The sequence below is a fragment of the Canis lupus genome, chromosome 9 (genome assembly GCF_003254725.2).
Source record: "Canis lupus dingo isolate Sandy chromosome 9, ASM325472v2, whole genome shotgun sequence".
NCBI lineage: Eukaryota > Metazoa > Chordata > Mammalia > Carnivora > Canidae > Canis > Canis lupus.
Genome location: NC_064251.1, coordinates 11,181,858 through 11,201,464, shown reverse-complemented (window position 1 = coordinate 11,201,464; position 19,607 = coordinate 11,181,858). Strand labels below are relative to the sequence as shown.

Genomic DNA, 19,607 nt, shown 5'->3' with positions numbered 1-19,607 from the left:
ATAGAAAAGGGACAACAGAATAAGGAGCCAGGGATTTTTTTTTTTTTTTTTCTCACAAAGAAAGGAAGCCCCTATCACTCCAAGAACTTGTCCCTTGGTGCGAAAATTTTTTTCCACTCTATTTATCTCTCTCACTTACTTGTTCATTGCAAGTAGCTTAAGCACGGTAAACATCTGAATAAAATTGATTCTGATTATGGTTATGAATTCCCGGTAGAAATCTAATGCGGAATTATAGCTTCAATACACCGCTGCTATGAAATACATACTTATTATCTTTATTCAAGGTACTGTAAGACACCAGGCTCTGGCATGCAAACATGAATGCAGGTCATCCCTGCCATTTGATGCTTGAAGCAGCAGGAATAATAGCTCTCTTCTCCAACTGAGTACAAACATAATCACACTTTGGGCTAAAATTCACCCCCAGGCCCCAGCCCAACAAGCAAGGTGACTTAAGAAACAAAAAAGTGAGAATAGATCACATTCTTTTAGAAATAGGATGCTCATAGATAAAAATGTAGACACAGACCCATACTAGCTGAGATGAGACAATTTTCATTGTACCTACCAGCATTTCTCTCTCCACACCACCCTTTCCAACTCCAATCTCCCTTCCAGTCTGTCTGAAAGATCTGTTCTGTGCTGGTCATATTAGATCTTTAATCTTGACTACCATTAATTGTTAACCTACAAATCAGAGGCGGTCAGGTTTTCTTCTTGTAAGCTTCTCTTTATGCTTTAGCATTTTATATTCTGCGCTACAATTCACTGCTTTAAAGCCACACGGGGCTAAGGTTTAAATTTTACAGTTTGTCCACCTCATTACGTACAACTTGAAATGCTTTCCTCTCTTCTTTCTGTTCTGTTTTCCTCCTCTTGACTGAAATAGATATATTAACTTAAATCAAAGCAAATTGCAAGCACTTGACAATGAAAAGATGTACTTGAGGCTATGGGCAAGTGGTAATGTCTGTGACTATGTGTCATTAGTAATGATGGCTCCATAGTAAAAGCTTTAAGTGTCCATGAATTACCCTGAACTGTTCTTCAAATTTGGGGTGATGATGTTGGTGATGCTTTCCTTAAGATTTATTGATTCCTTATCAGGAATCAATATGTTCGTAATTGGCTTTCTGGTCATGATCTCACTTAATCATTGTGATTCAATTATAAGGTAGGTACTCTTATCAACCATATATTCCGCAAGAGGAGACCAAGGCTGGAGAGACACAGAACTTGTTCCAAATGGCAGAAGGACTGTGGATAATGACAAACACCCACAAATCCTCCCCCCACCCCCACCGTGGCACAGTGGTGAAGTACAAAGGTCCCTGCTAACAGCCAGGGAAAATCCTAATTCAGCCTTACATTTGGGTTTAAAGATTTTAAAACTTATGAAAGGAAAGGATAAATGACTGGCGGAGTTCAGATTCAAAGATGAAAATCAGTTTGATGTCTGTACCATATGGCGTCTCACTGTCCCATTTCCGGTTTGTACCCCATAAAACTTTGATGGGGATTTTCATCTTTGAATCACTGGGGATTGAGTCAGACAAGATTTGTCGGTGTGCCTTTCATATTAAAATTCCCTATGTCCTGGGAATCCTATGGCTCAAAACAGACATCAGCTTATAGAACACAAGCACATGGGTCACTGGACTCTACACTGCAAAGTGGATAATGAAGAAATGAAAAGAAATACTTTTTGGCTATTTACCTCTAAAGTCTAAAAAGTGTATTAACAGCTGCATGGACTCAGCAACTCATGTCAAACATCACATTTACTTAAAATGTCCAGGCTAGAAGTACTGCCCACACTACTCAACTTAGAGATCCTTGTGACAAGACAAAGAAAGTGGATTCATTTGTTGTTGCTGGGCAATTCCTTGAGCCAGTCCTTGGATGATAAGTAAGGCATTTCATTTGTTATTTGTAATTAATATTTTTGAGACTCAAATGAGGCGTTGAACAATACTAAATGTTCTGTGAAGCAAGAGGAAAGCCAACAGCTTCTGACTTTTTTCTATCCTTTCTCCCTCATTTCAAAACAAATATGTTAATATCATTCCAAGGTGTGTAGCAGATGAGTGGGTAATGTGAAACTGGAGGGAGAGTAGAGTAGCATTAGGAAGAAGAACATTTGTGATTGTCATGTGTTGAAGGACAAAGCGAGTGAGAGAGTAAGTAATGGAGCCCAGCTCTGTAGAGGGTTTTATAATTTACAACATTGTTTGTATTTTTCTCCCAAAGTCAGAAGGAGAAAAGGCAGAGAAGCAGATGGAGCAAAGGTCAATGCAGAGAAAGAGACTCAATAGAACATCCAGTGCCTCATCTACCTGAAACTTATATATCTGGCAATTGGAATAATCAGAATCCAAGTAAGAATAAGAAGCAAGAAAAATGCTTTTCGCATATGCTGGGTTAGTAAGTGGCTACTTCTGTATTGTTATTTTCATAAACGTTGTAGACAAAAGGCTTTCTCTTGTAAGAGGTTTGGAGGATTGTGTAATTTCCCTTTTATTTTGTGGTACCATAGACCACAGGATAAATTTATCCTTAGGATAAATTTTGATAAATCTGAACGAAAATCAAAATTTCAGCCATTACTCTCTGCCATCTTTCTTTCCTCTCATAAACCAGAGTTGACAAAATTTTGACAATATACATGTTATTTCTTCTGCGTACCACTTCTTTGGCTTGGGGCACATTTTGTGCTGTAAACATGGGCTATGTATCCTGTTTCATCTTTCTGCCTCCTAGACTTTACCTACAACAGTCACACCAAGGAAAACATAATACAGTAAAGTTATGAAGAACAATTACTCTCCGGATTTAATCCCATTGTGGTCAGATCATGCTTGTTGGGAAAATCTAGTGTCTTTACCACTGTTCACCAAAACCATAAACATCAGGTAGCAGCTATAGGTCCTCAAGGTTATGGGTTCCTTTGCACGTAGGGTTAACCACATTCTACCTTCCTACAACTAAATATCCTATTGTTCTAGTCTATAGGAACTGACTAATGAACGCTAGATTCCAAGATGTATTCAAAGCCAGCCTTCAAATTCCAGGCCAGGAAGAAATTTAATTCTGGAGTTATTTCTGGAAATAAAGCATCCTTTTGGTAATCTTGACTTCTCTCAGGGTATCTGATGGTGATGATTGGAGTAAAGAGTGTGTCAAAATAGTATTCTCCAATTTAAGAACAAGTGATTGGATTGAAAGCTCATTTTTTGAATCTAAAGGTTTTAAAAAAGAAGGCAAATAAATAGCTTTCACAACTCTCTTTCCATAGTCACACATGCTAAAATTTTGAGTGCTTTTTTAAAAAAGCAAAACTTTTCTCTCTTTGAGCATAAAATTTAAACACATGCATTATTGATTTATTTTTTAGAAGACAGGCATGTGTCTGTGGCCCAAGGGGATAGAATTTAGTGATTCCAAGGCTTCTTCCTCCCTCAGGTGGAAATACTTTCTCTTGAGTATATCTTGAATGCAATGTAGGTCATTATACATTCTTGCTGCAAAAGGGGTCAGAACATCCCAGTGAGAATATGTTTTTAAAATAATGTACCAACCACCATAATAATTCCCTATTTCTGGTTCCCAGATCACTCAGATGGACCAGAAAACCTGAGCCTGGGGCTGCACCTGACAAGTCATCTGACTTACAGAAGAGATCCTAATGATGAAAGTTTGCAGTGCTTAGCTAAAAAAGAAAAGCCCAACAATGTGCTTGGAAAAATCTTGGAAGTAGAAATGCTCCTTGGCATTAAAAAAAAAAAAAAAAAAAGATTAAAGTGAAAAATGCAACAGGAAGCAGAAACTTGAACAGGCCATCCTAAGGCACTTGTCTTTGAGTGGGTTTGGGTCAGGGTCACAGAGCCAGCAGGCCAGCATTGGGTTGTTTGAGTGAGAAGTTTTAGGCCTTTGCAAACAAGCCATCAAAGAAGCATGATTCAATGCACAGTGAATCATTTGAAACCTTCAGAGCTAGAGATTAACCACCAGGAAACTGGCCCATGTTTGCAAAAGGTGGCCCGGCCATCCAAAGAGCATAGAACCACAGTCTCCACCACCAACTGGGGGACATTCTGTTTAGTACAGGCAGTCACTACCCCGGGAATGTTCCTTTATTCTTTTCCATGGCTTACATAATTCAAGCTTCCATGGGTGAAGAACTTTATTCTGCATCATTTTTACTGTTTAAATTGAGGACTTTTTCTTGGATTTGCAGGGTGGCCCAAAGAGAGCACAAATGCTACAGGCTGACAGAAGAGGGAGCACTTGTAACTTTGAAATAACAAAAAACACAGTTTCCCCTTTAAAAAGTAGAGCTCTGTTTATTTTTTAAAAAACAGCTCTTTCTACAGCTGCACACAGCACCAGATGTTCTCGCTGTGAGGTTTGGGCATAGAAAACCCTTGGAGGCCCCAAGCTCACGTTTGTTTCCAGAACACCCACCTACTCTCTCCTTTCCCATATTGTTTATGAGAAAAATCCATTATTCTTACTGCCAGGCAACTTGGAAGGCTGTGCAATCCCTTAAGGGCAGAAAAAATAAACATGAGTGAGCTAGAAAGAAGATAAAGTAAGATAAGAAGCTGGTAAATCCTAAATCAGGAGAAGAAGCAACCAAGAAGGATCTGGAAGACAAGGTAGAGGAAATGATTGCAGTTTTGTGAAGATAGTTGGCTGAAAAGTGAATAAAACAAAACACAAAAACACCAATTTTCCCAAATTCTATTATGCCTTTTGTTTCCAGTATGCAAGACATTAAGTTTGATGGGCTTTGTTTTTTCATCAAGACAACTTATTTTCATGCCACAGATGCAAACAGAAAGGGAAAATAATAAGATAAGAAGTAGGGCGTCTGGGTGGCTCAATCGGTTAAGTGTTTGCCTTCAGCTCTGGGTATGATCCTGGGGTTCTGGGATCTAGTCCCATGTTGGGCTCCCTATTCAGTGGGGAGCCTGCTTCTCCCTCTGCCTCTGCAGCTCCCCTTGCTTGTGTCCTATCTCTTGCTCACTCTCTCTGAAATAAATAAATAAGATCTTAAAAAAAAAAAAAGTAAGGAATCCAGGTATCAGGTCACATACCCTTACTATTAGATCCAGCCATACGCGATTGCCAATATTCGACTTTTTCATCTACTGAATTGACAATATCATGTAGTTCATCTTTTTATTTTTATTTTTTTAGATGGGCCTTGTTTTTTTTTTTTTAACTTTTTAGTTAAATTCGATTTAGTTAACATCTACTGTATTATGAGTTTCGGGGGTAGAATTTAGTGATTCACTGGTTATATCTAACGCCCAGTGCTCAATCCATCACATGCCCTTCTTAATGCCCATCACCCAGTTATCCCATCCCCCCACCTACCTCCCCTTTAGCGACCCTAGTTCATCATAATGTACTTGTGAATGAGACAAGACTGGGTATATAGGGTGCATACATTTGCCACATATATCACAAACTGATCTTAACCAATGTGGTTATTACAGTGATCAACTTCCTTTTGGCAACTTCCGTGATGAAGATGCTATCTTGGCCCATGCCAGATCTGGCCTATTTTTGTATGGCCCATGAGCTAAGAGTGATTTTTATATTTTTAAAGGACTGTAGAAAAAAAAAAAAAGAATATGCAACTGAGACCATATGTAGTCTGCAAAGCCTAAAATCTTAATGATATGCCCCTTTACAGGAAAAATGCATGACCAACAGAGTCCCCAGGAGTACCTAGTATACTGCTTTTTCTTGCCTCGTCTTATTTTATTTTTTGCTCTTATTGTGATCATCACAACGTAGTATTTATTGAGAACAAACCATGTGTCAAGCGTCGTTCCAAAAATGTATATGTTAATCTATGTTAACAAAACACTGTAAGTAGGTACTATTATTGTCACCACATATGCAACTGGGAAGAGCTGAAATGGGGATTTGAGCCTGGGGACCCTGTTAAGTTTTTTAGTAACTAGACGGAAATGAGACTGCCAAGGCAAGCGAGGGTCCAAGAACAGATTTTATTGCAGGCACCCTCGGGCGAGGTTCCACGACTCACGGGGGAAAGAGAGTGAGTCGAGGAAGTCGCCCCAAGACAAGGTGGTAGGGGGTTTACATAACGTTGTAAGGCAGAACGGTTTCCTATTGGTTGGCTCATATGCAAAGGAAGGATTGCAATCCAACCAGTCAGAGTGACCCTCACTATGCATAGGAAGGATTGCAATTCGACCAGTCAAAGGTGACTTCCTCCTCTGGGGTTTGAAGGGCATTGGGTTCGGTTGAGGAAGTCCAAAGGAGAGGTGTAAGGGTCTGCTCAAGCTGTCGTCCCAAGTGGAGGTGGTGACAGGAACCTCAGCCATTTTGGCGTATCCGCCATCTTGAGGAGTTTCCCTTCCCGCCTGGCCCCAACAGACCCGACTTCTGCCAATGTAAAACGTAATATGATTTCTTTGCTGTGTGATTTCAGACTTTTTGTCACCTCTATTCTGACAAATTCCTGTAGGGGCCAAGGGCAGGCTCACCCCAACATGGACCATGTTGGCATAAAGATTATTTCAAGTTAAAAGTAATCAAAACCCAAACAGAAGCAGGAACAGCTCTTTGCCTCCCTTTCAACTGGTAAAATTTGCATCAGAAAGAAGAGCCTGTCCCAAGAAGAGAGTTATTAACAGAGACTCCCCTTTACCTAAGAAACTTACAGGCATAATAGGGCAATCCTGTTTTTACAAACATCTCCTTTCTCCCTACTGTTAATGGCCTACCTTTCTTTTGTTTCCCTGACCCTACCCCTCTCCTTAGCTCCTATAAGATTTATGTTGCCTCATTTTCTTTGGAATTTCCAGTCTGTGTAGATTCCCTGCACATACGCCTGTTACATTTGGTTTTCTCCTGCTAGTCTGCTTCATGTCAGTTTGATTTTAAGTCCAGCCAGAAGGACCACAGGGCAGAGGAAAGTCTTCCTCCCCAACACTACATATAGTGGTTAGTAAAGTGGGAGCTGAGGAAGGGAGAGAAATTAATTTCCTAGAGCAAATTAAGTATTTTATACATTTGCATCTCAGTTGCTCTGCTGAAGTATTTTACTTAGTGTTTAATTCAGCAGTTGAACAAATATTCACTAGATGATGATTTTGTCTTGGGTCTTTGAGAGGTTTAGGGTGTTCTGATCCTCACCGCATAAGAAGAAAAGAACAAAATTAAAATGAAGAAATTGAGAGCTCAGCACAGTGGTTATAGTAGGTGAGTTCTGACTCCTAGAGTATGATTGGTTGTCTTTTCATCAATTGTTCTGGTAATTAATGGTGCACTTAATGCATTTAGGTAGCATTGAGTTACATTTAATCTCCTTTGCATGGTTTCCAAAAAAAAAAAAAAAAAGGAAGAAGAAGAAAAAGAAAGAAAAGAAAAATAAGAAAAAGAAAAAGAAGCACATGACACATCCAAAGGACTATTGGATGAGATCAGGATGGGTTAAATATTAATGATTGTGAAGCCTCTTCTATACTTTTTGCTGAAGCCATAGTCAGCCTGTGTCTTAGGTAGAAGGAACAGTGGAGCTCTTTGGAACATGATCAAAACTTTATATTTTCCTCTAATAGACGTCTTGTTTGTGGAGCTGTGTGTGTGTGTGTGTGTGTGTGTAGCTTTGTAATGCATCTGGGGCTTTTATTCTGAAAAATTGAAGATAGAGATATGACAGCGAAATGTATCACGGGACCCTAGACTGGATCCTGGAAAGATAAAAGACATTAATGGGAAGAAAAAAAATACAAAACCCAAATAAAATCTGCACTTTAGTTAGTATTATGCCAACATTGACTTCTTGACTTTGGGATAATTTCATTATGACTATGTAAATGAACATTAGGGGATACTGGGTAAGAGTAAATAAAAACGTTCCTTGTGATTTTTGAAAAAATTTTTTTTAAATTTTCTCAACAATTTTTGAAATGAAACTCTGGTTCTAGACAATTTCTCCAGCACCGTTTACCAACCGTTCTATCTTGTCCCCAACCATTCTTGCTTGTCCCCACAAGCAAAATGCTTCTACTTGTGCAGAAATATGCTTGTAAGAGCAAGTTCATAACAGGTGCATTTATAGTAAAAAAGAAAACCAAACTAATTCAAAACCATGACTTAGATGTTTTAATGGTATTTGTGTATGTATACTCTGGCTTCACTGAGGGTCTTGAATCTGGAGCTTAATGCTTGAGTAGGTTTGGGAGAATTCTCTGTCTTTGTCCAGATACTATTTTAGTCTCATTCAGCCTCTCCTTGGCTTCTGGGAATTCCAGGTATATGCATGGTAAACCAGATGACTCCATCGCACATATTTCTTGTGGTCTCTTTCTTCTTATCTTTCTTCTTCTCTTTTTGTGCTTTAGTATGGATATTTTCTGATGACTTGTGAGCCCACTAATGCACTAATAGAGGTGTTTATAAACCCTTCCTACTTGTTGGACTTTGCAAGGATAGCATAGCTGCTAAAATCCATCAGCAGTTCGGTCTGCCTCTGCTGCTTCCCGCTGGGATTTCTTGGAGGATCAGTCTACACACAGCTGTTGAGGTATCCACTAACTATTTCAGGATTATTTCTTTCTTTTTTTTTCTTTTTTAAATTTGTTATTTATTTACTCATGACAGACACAGAGAGACAGAGACATAGGCAGAGGGAGAAGCAGGATCCATGCAGGAAGCCAGATGTGGGACTCGATCCCAGGACCCCAGGATCATGACCTGAGCCGAAGGCAGACGCTCAACCGCTGAACCACCCAGGCATCCGTCAGGACTATTTCTCTGTAGAATTTGCGGCTCACCCTTTGTGCTTACTTCCTCTCCAGGATTCATTTTCAGTCACTTATCAAAGCCATGAATTCTAAATACTGTCTCCCAAATTCAGTATGACTGTTACTTTCTGCTTAGGCTCTATTCCCAGAATGGGAAAGTATTTCCCTGAGGGGAAAAGTTGGATAAATATGGAGCTTGTCTAATATGTGTTCTTTCTTTCAAGAGTAACATCCTATCCAGTTTTTGTATGCTTTAGTTTTTCTTTGCTGCCTTTGAATATCTTTTTATAATTGCTATCATCAGGAAGGTTACTTTGACAAAACTATTTTGTCATGATTGCAACCAGCACATGCTAATTAGGATTTCAGGTGTACATTTGCACTTGGAAGAGTAAGATAGGACTTTAAAAGTTGACATGATCAATTATTTAGTGACTCAAATAAATAAGTGGGATTACAGTATTTTATGTTGGTATTAGCTTCAGATTTCAGGGTCGATACCATTTTGAATGTGTATAAGAGGCTGGAAAGCACATGGCTTGTGGACTTCTGGTTCCTTTGGCAGGAAAGAGCACAATAGAGCAGCAACCTGTCCCCAGTGCAGAGACTAAGTGCATTTGTAAAACATATGTTGACACTTAAAAGCTGCCTCTAAATCTGCAGGCATTATATTTTTGCAATCCTCATCTGTTAGAATGCATTTCCAGCCAGTGCCTGCCAAGAAGTTTGAGTCAGATTCTCGGAAGATGGAGACATCTGATGCCACCCAGGTGGCTGGAAATAGAAAGCAAACATTTCTCTATTCATGCAGGGCCACTGAACAGTAAGCTTCTAGAAGCATTCTGGAATGGGGAGTCCATGGATATTTCAAAGTCAGACCAAAAGATGGCACCCTTTGAAAATGTAGCTTGATAAACAAAGAGGAAAAATACAGAAAGGTGTTCTTTACATCGATTTCAGAAATGTAAGGCAGTAAACATCAAATGTAACATTTAAACATCTTAATGATGATTTAAGGGATTTTTTGTTGTTGTTAAACTGTTTTCAGTTTTGAAAAATTGGCAAAGGAATCTCATGTATTTTTCTGGGTAAGTTGGAGACATTTTACTATGTTCTCAAGAAAGTTGCAAACAAAACCTTTTTGTTGATATAAATAACAGGATGGTGTCTGAAGCTTTTCTCTTTTTCCTTTTTTTCTTTCATTCTTTCTTTGCTAGGTAATAATAGCTGCTGGCTAAAGAGTCAGGAAGTAAGATGAGGCTCTAAACCATGAGACTTTTTGCACTAATGTTAAGTGTAGATGTAGTGAGTTGACTACCTAATACCTGGCATTAAGGTTAATTATTTCTTCCCATCATGAATCAAGAAGGCCCAGTGTAAGACTTCAATTAAAATCCTGCTATGTTCAAAGTTGTAAAGCATGGTAATAGCTTTTCCTTTTTTTTTTTTTAATGATATATTCCCTAAAAGCAGTGATGTTACACTAAGTAGAGGTGGGATTCAATTTGTTGGACAGAAGAAGAGAAGAAAAAGAGGTAACTCTAGGGAAAAGGGTGATTTTTATTAGCAAGAAAGTACTATATGGGGGCATCAAGCTCCAAGCACCTTATGGGGAGACGTATAGGGGAAATACTCAGAGGGATACAGTTGCCAAGATATAATATCGCCGACTTTGCAACTTTTCTTAGAGCTGGTTGTGTTTCCTTAATTCCTAGAGTTGACCTTTGTTCTACACAGTTCTTAATTGTGGGAAATATTTCCAGTATCACTGATTCTCTGTACAACATGTGCTCACAAACAGGCGTGGATGATATGGATGGATTTGTCTTTCTATTCTATATTGAACAATGATCTACTGGTTATTTGATGTGATGTTGGAACACCCCTCTGCCCTAGAGGCAAACTATTCCTGCCATACCAGACAACAAGAGCTCTTGAGTTTGCCTTATGAGTTTCTGCCTCTGTATCTTAGTTCCATGTATCTTCATCCAAACACTATTCTGCATGTGGGTGTGTGTCCCCAGTCAATGAGGAAATGCCAGTTTAATTATCACAACATCTTGCATAGCCTTGCTTTATTCTATCTTTTCTCCCACAAACCATTACAACAAAGGGGAAAGTTTTGGTGTCATTCTTCATGAGTCCCAGCCAATGTTCGTATCTTTTTCTTAAGCCTTCTAGATGGGTGTGACCTGCAGCACCTGCCAACTAGCACTAGTAAAATTTCTGATGATGTGCATTTCCAGCATCTGAACACCAAGACACAGTCTCAACCCACACGCATCCTACACAGCCGAGTAAAACTAGGATGGGTTTCAAGTTCCAGTGTAGACACTGGGATGAGATGATCCAAGTCCAAAGCAAGGAACAGCATTAATGAAAGGACAAATATAAGTGAAATCCAAAGAGAAACCTCTGATGGTTTGAGTTGCTAAACTAAAATGGGATTTTATTAAAAATATGTTCTAACTTACAGAACTTGATCAGGCTTCTTGATTAGAAAACAAATCAAGAAACCTGTTTATACTTGCATTTTGATTCCATTGGTTTTATTTTGTTTTCTTTTTTAAAGATTTTATTTATTTATTCATGAGTGACACAGAGAGAGAGAAAGAGAGAGAGAGAAGCAGAGACACAGGCAGAGGCAGAAGCAGGCTTCAAGCAGGAAGCCTGATGTGGGACTCCATCAGGGGACTCCAGGATCATGCCCTGGGCTGAAGTTTGGGCACTAAACCACTGAGCCACCCAGGGATCCCCTGATTCTATTGGTTTTGGATGTATTTTGTATTTAATGGTATTCTCATCTCAACTGATAGACATTGACCTTTGTAATAAGTCCTAGATTTTTTTTTTTTTAGATTTAAAAAATTTATTTATTTGAGGGAGCACCCTGCACAACAGAGCAAGAGAAGGGTGAGGGGCAGAGGGAGAAGCAGACTCCCTGCTGAGCAGGGGACCCCCACACACACATGTGGGGCTCCATCCTGGGACTCCAGGATCATAACCTGACCCAAAGGCAGATGCTTAACCGACCGAGCCACCCAGGCACTCCGAGTCCTAGATATTTTTCACGACTTTTTATTTATTTATTCATTTTTTATTTTGTAAAGACTTTACTTATGTATGTATGTATTTATTTAACAGAGAAAGCACACAAGTAGGCAGAGTGGCAGGCAGAAGGAGAGAGAAGCAGGCTCTGAGCCTGATGTGGGACTCTGTCCCAGTATCCTTGGATCATGACCTGAGCTGAAGGCAGATGCTCAACTGACTGAGCCACCCAGGTGCCCCTTTAATGACTTTTTAATACTATTAAGCTTCACTTGAGCATTAGAAAGTTCAATTGCTATTACAATTGTGGGAAATAGTTCAGAGGTCTATACATTGATTTTGATGAATTATGCATTAATTACATGTGGATTTCAAACCCTAATATTTAAGCACTAGTTTAATCCACAAATACTGGCATACTTTTCATTATTCAGGAATAGATCAAGCTTGGAAAAAAGATGGATCCAGGAGCTCCGAAGCACTGCTACATTGGGGGCAGGGGCTTGCCCAATTATATTTGAGGTGGGAGGCTCTTTATGCAAGACTTCCTGATTTTAGATACCATTGGTAGCTGTAGCTCTGTCTGGGTTGGAGGTACACTGGAGCTTCAGTGATCTGCAAAGGGAGATAAATAGATATACTTCTACCTGTTGGTCTTGAAATTCCATGTCTTCTCCATCTTCTCCCACCACCAGCCAGTACACTAAAAGTTAGGCAGAAATTTGAGGTCAATAAGCTGGAGGAGAGAGTTCAAAGTGTTTACAATGGAGGGGGTATATTAATGAGGGCAGGCTAACTATTATAAAGAGATACAAATCACACTGACTTAATACTCAGGGATTAAGGCTCCTTCCATGTGGTACTGAGATGCTTAATTGGAGGTCCACAGAATGCATGGTTACAGGGATACAGTTCAGGGGTCTGTGGGCTTGATGAGGGGAAAATGGCATCTTTATTTTCATGAATCCCAGCTAAAAATTAACACGATTTTCCCAAATGAATGTGGTTTGTTGCCAGGGAACGAAGAGATATCTGCTCACGGCCTATGGTGTGTGTTGCTGAGATAGCAAGTTATCTTACAAAGAGAACAAAAAGGAAAGCCAGGAAGATAGTCCAACCTGGTTATTGATCCCCAAAGACAAGGATGAGAAGGGACATGCAGGTATGAGATAAAAGAGTTCAAAGGGTGAGAGTGAAAGGCAGAGCTTGGAGGAATTCTCTGGGCTATAGGAATGCTTTATAGATTTTATAAGTTGCCTGGAACCTTGCACCCAGGCAGGAAGCGCTTAGGGGCTCTTGTCTGGCTCAAGGTGAGAAGCTTAGAGTGTGACCACAAGGTCAGTTCACGTCCATATTTCACCACGAGTTTATTGTAAAGACAGAATTGGGTGGGGTATACGTTCTTTCCCATGAATATCAGGCAATTTTCTGAGTCTCTGGTCATTGTCTAATGATTACAAACTAATTTGCCTCAGATCTCAGAAGAATTCAGTTGTCCATCCTGAGACTTGCTGTTATGTCCACAGCGAAGGTGTCCCTTCCAAAATCCACATGCAAGTTGGAGCACGTGCATAGACCTGCCTCCTCCAGTAACTGTCCTGACCTCACCTTCTACCTCTGCCTCCACTGCTCCCTCATTTCAGCCCCACCAGCTTTCTTTTTTTTTTTTTCCCACCAGCTTTCTTCTGTTCCTCATGCCTGTCAGGTAGCCTCCCACCCCAGCACCCTTGCTCTTATTTCTTCTGCTTGGAAGACTCTTCCATGTGCTTGACTCCCTCACTTTCTTCAAGTCTTGGCCCAAATCACACCTGATCAGATCTACTTGAACTTTTCTATCTGAAAGAGCTACTTGCTCCCAATTTTCTCTCCATCTGCCCTTCATTCTCGATCCCTGTGAGTCCACTTCATATTTTCCCTGCATGAACATCACCACATAATTGACCCTTACTCATGATGCTTATTGCTGATTGACTGAAATCATCCCAAAATGCTAGCAATAATTATTGTTTGTTCCATTGGAAAGAATACTTTCAGGTGATGGGACAACTGCTTTTGAAGTTCAATCGTTTTGAATATTTGCAAGAAGGTACAAGGGTCCGAAATGTTTTCCACAGCAGAGCAGCAGGAAAGGCAGTTCCTGAGTGGCCAGAATCTGCTTGTTCTGGAAAACAGAACCTAACCGTGGGAGCTGAAGAGAACAGTGACTCTCAAGCTTAAGCAAGGGAGTGTGTTTTGGCCCAAGATCCAAAATCATCATCTAGTTTTGAACTGAAAATGAACTTAGTGATAATTTTTAAAAATTAAGAGATCAACATGTTCCAGCCTCTGCAGTCACACAAAGTATTGGGTGGCCTGTCCAAACAGCAAGGGCTCTGGGATCCGCCTGCCGGGGCTGGAATCCTGGCACTGCTCTTACAAACCATGTGTGGTGACTGCTGTGGGGCCCACCTCGGTCTCCTCTGAAATGGTGCACTCATCTCCCCCAGTTGCTGTGAGTTGTGTTTGCTACTGGATCACAGCCACTTTTTCCTCCCAAGAATTGCCATAGGCCCCATGGAAGCCACCTCACCACCCCCTAGGGCTGCTGGCAATCAATGGGCATGGGGTGCAAAAGACTGGCATACTCACCTCAAATGCATGAAGTCTGGTGCAATTCATTCTCCAGAGCTCCTGATGGAAGAGGTTGAAACTGTTCTCTAGCCCAGACCACTCCTTGCTTAGCTTTCTCCTCTTCTCTGTCCTTCTTACCTGGCTTCCTGTTGTGAGTCTGGCCAAGCTACTCCATGGCACTGTTGCCTCATCACTGATTTTGTTTGGCCAAGCAGCCACACTGGCCCCTTCCTGGAAGCCAATGCCCTGGGTAATGGCCCACAGAGTCATGAGCAAATGTGAGTTCCTAATATGAATTCTCAATAGATCCTGTGTTCAACGGTCTCCTCTGCCTCCCAGGACTTTCCCATCATACGTCCCTTAGATGAAACCTCTTGGGGCTTAACACTACTCTACCCTTTGGGTTTGAATCCATCAATCTGGCCTGAGCCGAGGATCACTAAAGTACCCCACCCATAGACTTGAATAAAGGCATGGGCCCCAAGCCCTGTTCTCCGTGTCTCCTGCCTTGATCTCCCCTTGGGGCCTGTGAGGGCACATCGTATACATCCTCCAGGACTCGTGAGTGACAAATTTCTCCATTCAGTTTTTCTTATGATCTGTTGTTGAACAACAACTCACCATCTGGCACCCTGTGCTCCACTTAACAGTTATTAACAGTGTGTGGTGCGGACAGCTCTGCGTTGCTCCCTGCAGAACTGTGTGCGGTACAGTCTGTCACGCAGCCACAGGGAGGGGTCCTGTGTTCCTTATTGGCACAGAGTGAAAATGTCAAAAGTTACATGTGAATTTACAGTCAATAAAATGTCTACTAGAAAAAAAAAAAACATAACTATTGGTGTCCTGAAGAAGATGATAGAGTTGTGTTGGCGACTGACCATGGATAGTGTCTTTTGGCTGCAAATGGCTGACTCTCCCATGGGGGTGGTTCTATCTGGAAGGGGCCACAGCTTGCTGGCACTGTCTGCACAGCACCCTCCCACCTGCCTATGCAGAACACAGGCTCAGGTTCCCAGCCCAAAGTGCAAACTCTGGATGAAAAAGCAGAGGCTTTATGAGCCCCAGATTGCTGCCCGTAGGCACTGGTTTGAGGTCACACAGCTGTGGCTTCAGCCTGTTAGCGCCCATGGAGCATGAATCCCCACCACAGGTGTTAGTTTGCTTTCAGATGTATTTCCAGACTCTAAGCACTGACCTCGCTGTTGATGTCAGGTGACTCGGCTAAGATTTTCCCTTAAGGGGAAATTCCTTAGGGTTCCCTAAGGTCCCCTTGCACTAGTTAATGGCTGGGACAGGCGCGTGGCAACTCCTGTTCCAATGTGGTCTACTGGATAAAGGGGCTGGGAAGTGTCCTTTGAAGGAGGAGAGGGAGCATCCTCTTTCTTGACCACTATATTTGTGGTAGTACCAGGCCTCCAAGTCCTAACCTGTATGATAGGGGCGCCCTTGGTCAGGCAGTTATGGTTTCTCATGAAGGCAAGTGTAGCCTAGGCCTGCACTCCCCCTCTGGCTGCAGACCTCCCTGCTATCACACCATGTGCACTGACCCTATGAAATATGTAGGTATCAGCCCTGGCATATGGTGGCTTAAGATATAATGACCTGATATAAACAACCAGGGGAATCTAAAACTCCAGCTCTTCACTGAATGTGGAACCCCCATAGAAGGGGCCTGGGCATGGCTCAGCTGTGTAGTGTGCCAATACGCCGAAGCACCAGAGGCCAGGCCCCATGATCCTGCTACCATTGTGCTAGTGGAGGTCAAGCCCAGTCCTGGTGATGTCAATTGAGACATTCTGGAGAGGGATGCAGCTGCTAAGGAGTCCCACCGCTGAGGACATTCCCTGTAGATCTTTACAGAAACACTTCGCAAGGGGAACTAGTGGGAGGTAATAGAGATTGAGAAACTGAAACTTAAAACCTGATGCTTTTCACCACCCTGTCCTACAAAAGGGAAAAGAGGGACCAACCGTTGTTGAGTGGTTCATACTGGCCCTGCGCTACTGCTCACCACCACAGAAGTGAGGCAACAAGTTGATGTTTCCAAAGACCCCAATGCATCACCTTTTAAAAGACTCCCACAGTCTGAGGGCCACATTCTTGAGAGACCCAAGTGATCCCAACACCCCACCCACCAGTCGTCCACTGACGACTCATACCACTAAGGAACACAGAATCAAGGCAAGGGCTGCCATGGTGGATGTTCTCAATATCATAATCAAGGCTTCCAATGACAAGAACAGTCCAAACCCAGAGGCGCGCACACGTGTACGTGTACACACACACGTACACAAGATAAGGATAGCGTATTCATTAAACATTCAGAGCAAGATCAGCTGGATCTTCCAAACTTTCCACTCCATCTTTGAGCCAGGCACTTTATATCCATGAAAAGTGAAATGAAATGGGGTCACTTATGTCAAGGGGTTTTACAATGGAACTGAGAGGCCAGGAAGGAGATGGGCCTTATGTACATTCTCACAGGAAGAACCATATTCCAAGGACTCTGCCCAAACTGCAAGTTGCTACCCCCAGTTGGAGACTTTGCTTAGTGATAGCCTTGACAACCAGTTATGTTCAGTCAAGATTAGTTTTCTGCAGCCATTGCCAATCAAATTCTTCATAAATGACACTTATAAGCATTCCCTTTTGTCTATCGAAACCCTTGACCTTGTTCCTGGCAGGAATGGCACTATTGGGGTTATTGACTAATTCGGGGTTCCCCAAACTACAATTCTAAGACCCCAAATAAAGGCTTTGTTTTTATTTTAGCTCTGCCTCTCTTCTCCATGCATATATCATATGAATAGCCCCCTTTCCACCAAACCACACGCTCTGGTCCATTCTTCAGAGTATTTATCCTCCTCTTCTCCAGGCTTCCAGCTCCTGACCTTTCTGCTCTTTCTTCTTTCTATTTGATTCTCTGGACTTAAATGCTCATTTCTCTTTTCCGAGTGGCAAACCATAATCTAGAATTCTGTCTATATAATAATATATGCAATAATGTTATAGATTATTAGTAGCTATATTTTTCATATAATTCCATACATCTGTAATTATATTATAAAATTTTCATGCTATATACATTATATAATATTATATATAAATTTTATATTTATATACAATTATTATATATAATATTTATATTATAATATAATAATACATATATATTACATAACATATAACTTATATTACAGAAAACTTTATATGTGTATTATCATATATATTTCATATATAGCACATATTATATACATCATATATATCATCATATATTACATAATATATAATAATATATTATATTATAATGTAATATATAATAATAAACATGTTATATAATACTCATTATGTATATATTATAGATAATTTTATATAATATGTGTGTTATATATTTTACATAATAGTATATATAATTCTATATTATGATTTATAAGAGAACCAAGAAATAGGCCCTCACCTCTATGGTCAACTAATATTCAACAAAGCAAGAAGGACTATCCACTGGAAAAAAGACAGTCTTTTCAATAAATGGTGCTGGGAAAATTGGACAGCCATGTGCAGAAGAATGAAACTAGACTATTCTCTTACACCATGCACAAAGATAAACTCAAAATAGATGAAAGATCTAAATGTGAGACAAGATTCCATCCAAATCCTAGAGAAGAACACCTTTTTGAACTTGGCCACAGCAACTTCTTGCAAGATACATCTATGAAGGCAAGGGAAACAAAAGCAAAAGTGACCTATTGGGACTTCATCAGGATAAAAAGCTTCTGCACAGCAAAAGAAACAGTCAACAAAACTAAAGACAACCTATAGAATGGGAGAAGATATTAGCAAATGACATAACAGATAAAGGGCTAGTATCCAAGATCTATAAAGAACTTATTAAACTCAGCAGGAAAGAAACAAACAATCCAATCATGAAATAGGCAAAAGACATGAACAGAAATTTCACCAAGGAAGACATACACATGGCCAACAAGCACATGAGAAAATGTTCCGCATCACTTGCCATCAGGGAAATACAAATCAAAACCACAATGAGATACCACCTCACTCCAGTGAGAATGGGGAAAATTAACAAGACAGGAAACAACAAATGTTGGAGAGAATGTGGAGAAAGGGGAACCCTCTTGCACTGTTGGCGGGAATGTGAACTGGTGCAGCCACTCTGGAAAACTGTGTGGAGGTTCCTCAAAGAGTTAAAAATAGAGCTACCCTATGATCCAGCAATTGCACTGCTGGGTATTTACCCCAAAGATACAGATGCAGTGAAAAACTGAGACTCCTGCACCCCAATGTTTATAGCAGCAATGTCCACAATAGCCAAACTGTGGAAGGAGCCTCGGTGTCCATCGAGGGATGAGTGGATAAAAAAGATGTGGTCTATGTATATGGTGGAATATTACTCAGCCATTAGAAATGACAAATACCCACCATTTGCTTCAATGTGGATGGAACTGGAAAGTATTATGCTGAGTGAAGTAAGTCAATTGGAGAAGGACTAACATTATATGGTCTCATTTGTTTGGGGAATATAAAAAATAGTGAAAGGGAATAAAGGGGAAAGGAGAGAAAATGAGTGGGAAATATCAGTGAGAGAGACAGAACATGAGAGACTCCTAACTCTGGGAAATGAACAGGGGGTGGTGGAAGGGGAGGTGGGGGGTTTGGGTGACTGGGTGATGGGCACTGAGGGGGGCACTTGATGGGATGAGCACTAGGTGTTGTGCTATATGTTGGCAAATCTAATTCCAATAAAAATATATACAAAAAATAAATAAAATAAAAGTTGACAAGAAAATGAAAAAAAATATATAACTAGGAAAGAGAAATGGGTATGTAAGTCCAAAGAATGAAATACAATTTACATGTTATATATAAATACACATACAAAATATTAGCATGCATAAAACAAGGATAACTTTATCTGCTTCTTATAAATTTGATAGAATTTATCCCTAAAACTCTCTGGACCCAGGGCTTTTTGGGTGTAAAGGGTTCAATTGTTATTTCAACATCATTAACGATTTTTTTTTAAAGATTTACTTATTCACTTTAGAGAGGTGGGGGAGGTGCAGAGAGAGAGAGAGAAAGAGAGAGAGGAAGAGAGATCCCTCAAGCAGACTCCCTGCAGAGCCAAAAGCTGCACAGGGG

General features: G+C 40.6%; 1 long non-coding RNA gene across 1 annotated transcript; it reads left to right on the top strand.

Moving 5' to 3' along the window:
- The first annotated feature begins 8,334 nt into the window (after window positions 1–8,334).
- Window positions 8,335–10,848, top strand: LOC125755682 (uncharacterized). Its single transcript, XR_007412737.1, has 2 exons — window positions 8,335–8,572; window positions 8,650–10,848. It is a non-coding gene; the product is annotated as an uncharacterized LOC125755682 (long non-coding RNA).
- The last annotated feature ends 8,759 nt before the right edge of the window (window positions 10,849–19,607 follow it).